Source organism: Neophocaena asiaeorientalis, unplaced genomic scaffold (genome assembly GCF_003031525.2).
Source record: "Neophocaena asiaeorientalis asiaeorientalis breed wild unplaced genomic scaffold, Neophocaena_asiaeorientalis_V1.1 scaffold44, whole genome shotgun sequence".
Taxonomy (NCBI): Eukaryota; Metazoa; Chordata; class Mammalia; order Artiodactyla; family Phocoenidae; genus Neophocaena; species Neophocaena asiaeorientalis.
In genome coordinates, this window is record NW_020173678.1 from 1,571,936 (window position 1) to 1,574,894 (window position 2,959).

Here is a 2,959-nt window from a genome sequence, read left to right on the forward strand (position 1 = left end):
GGCCTCCACATGTTTCCCCGGGAATCAGTCATGCCTGTGCGGCCGCCTCTCCTCCCCGCCGCGTCCCCGCCGGTTTTCGGAGCGGCCGGCACTGTTCGGAGGAGCCGATCGTCCTTTGTCTTTGTGTCTTTGTCCCCCTCCTCCTATTGGAAGCTTGAAAGTGATGGAGGAGAAAACAAGCCGTTGGCTTAAGGTTGTCCTTCAGCTCCTGCCGAGCGGGCCTTTCTCCAGGCCCGGGGCAGCCACGCTCCGAAGAGCATTAGATCCTGAAACAGGAGGAGGGAAATCCGCTCGGGGTTTATGTCAGGAATACGTCTGGCCTGTCGGGGCTTCGCTGGCAGAACTCCAAACCTGCGGACTCCTCCAGCTCAGCAAGACGGTCCCACCACCTCTCAGAGTGTCCGTAGGAGTTGGCCCGCCTCTGGACTGAGGGTTTTTACTGAAAAGAACTTAAGGACGAAGCTCACTTAAATTTAATTTTATATTCTCCCGCAGCATGAGAGAGCTCTTGAAGAACTAAATTATCCCTATTGGAAATACGTTGAGATTTGGGATCTAGCAGGTTAAGGACCATTTTGAAGGCCCAGTTGTAATTGTCATTGTCTTGTGAAATGTCAGATCCTATAAGAGGAGCTGTGCACGGATTGACCTGTAGGAGTTATTAACAGCCTTACTAGGTGAAATTCCTTTATTCACGCTAACGTGTCTGCCTCCCTTGCGTGTGAAGGAGAAAGGGTGACAGAGCAAAGGAACCTCATCACGTTCAAGTTGCTGCTTGAATGAAGTTGACGGTCCGGTACCTTCCCTGAGTGACACCCAGGGTTCCCGGTGCCCCAGGCATAGGTCTGGTGCTTTCCTACAAAAGGTGAACCTTCACTCGTGTTTGAACTGTCCAGCAGCAGCTCCGATTGGGCTCTGATCCCTTCGACTCTAGCCAACACCATGGTCTCATCTAGGCAAAGTCAGTTATCATCTTCTTGAGATCTTCTTGAAGTTCTGCTCTCCTACTTCGTCTTTTTGGGTCTCAAAATAAGAAATTAAACAGAAGTGCAGAATTTTGCGTTTGATCTAGGCCACTGATGGGAATAGATTCTCTCTCTCCCTCTCACACACAGACACACACACCCCCACACACGCCCCATAAGTTACCGGGAACCTGTTACCAGTGTGCTGCGAGCCGTGGAGAGGCTTTGACACAGCAGCCTGCTGTTGGTGACCCAGTTGGTGACTCAGGTGTGGGATGTGATGTGCAAGGTTGGATGGAGTCTGTGGAGTTGAATGTGGTACTTTGGACCCTTTGGGGGTGGTTTGTGTTTTTAAATAGTCTAACTTCTTTTGTTTATTGAAAAACTATAGAAATCCACCCCTTTCAGTAACCTCTTTTTGAGATGGCGGATGGTGATCCGTTTCTCAGATACAGTACCTTGCTTCTCTCCTTCCCTCTTCTTGTGGCCTTTCACAAGCTGTTTTTAGCTGTGGGGTTCAGAGTACCTCCTGTCTTCTCTTCAGTCTGGATGTCACACACTTCCTTTGCGCGACCAGCTTCTTTTCCTTTAATGAAAGCAGAGTACATGCCTTCCCAGCCCGGCTTTAGCCAGCAGTCTGTCCTGAGGACGCCGCAGGGCATTGCTCCCACTGTTAGAACACCCTGCAGGCCTGGGCGAGCAGCCGTTCCTGCGAGTGAATGAATCTTTTCCACGCCTTTGGAGCTGCTTCATGTTTTAGTTTTATCCTAGTAGAAGAAACCTTGCTTTCTGGTCCTAGGAAGCACATTTCCTTAAAACTTGGAGTTGATGGGGGATCTGGGAGTTGGTGTCTATTATTATGTGTGTTCTTTCAATCCGTTTTTGGTTCCAAGAGGCCCAAGATTGGACGACAACCAGATCTGGTTGTGTCTAGTCTCTCTGTCCCCTCAAATAGCCACACTGTCTTTAGGAGCCTTATTATTGCCTCACGTGGGAGGCTGGTCCCAACTCATCCTGAAGATTAACCCATCTATTCCCTTTGACAAAGGGAACAATTTCTAATTTAATTTGGGGGGAAAGACACAGGTCAGCTGTCAACTCTCTGTTAAGTGGACAGATGAGAGGTGGCCATGCTCTGACCAGATTGTGGAGTAGAGGAGATTTTAAGAAGCAGTTATCTTAGCAAATTGAGGTGCTGGAGCCCAAAGTACATCCAGGTCATTCAGTCTGCCAGCTGGTATTTTCCAGGAAATAACTTGCCTATTATCAGTTACCATGTTTCCCAGAATGGGAACCTGTCCTCTTAAGCTAAGAAACGGTATGTATGTCAGAGACCCACCTGACTGGTATAGTGGGCTCATTTTGAAAGGATGAAGATAGGCTGCACCCACCAGCCTGCTCTCCTGGGATGGTCTTCGTAAGTCCCTGTGCTTGCTGTTCTCCCTGGTCACTTGGAATCTGGGGGAAACCCAGCAAACCTTTCTGACTAGTGAAAGCCTATTTCCCAGGGCTCAGTGGCAGAGGAGATGGTGCCACTAGCCACCTTCTTCAGACAGCACCCGCATCCCGAACTGAGAAGCTTCTTACTTGAAAGCTGGAGGTTGCTCTGCTATACAGTATTCCAGCAGATCATCGGTACCCTTCTGTTTCCTTAGGAAGACTGAGAGTTTGGGTTTTATCAACAGGGCTTGTAGGAATTTAGCTCTACCTCAGGACAGTAAGATGTGTTAGAGCGTTCTTGTAATTCCATTTTGTTCACTAGGTGGGACCATATCAAGCATCTTATGAACACAGTAATTAAAGAGAAGGAAAGTTGGTGAACTGCCACAGGTCTCTTACGTCAGAGTCTAAAGTTCTCTCAGCTTTATGAGCTCTTTTTCGTGTGACTTATTACGAGATCGTGACTTTTGACAACGTCAGCTCTCTTTTTTTGGTGTATTTATGCTTGACTTTTTTTACATCTTAGAGCGAAGTTATTTGCTTTTCTTTCCTCT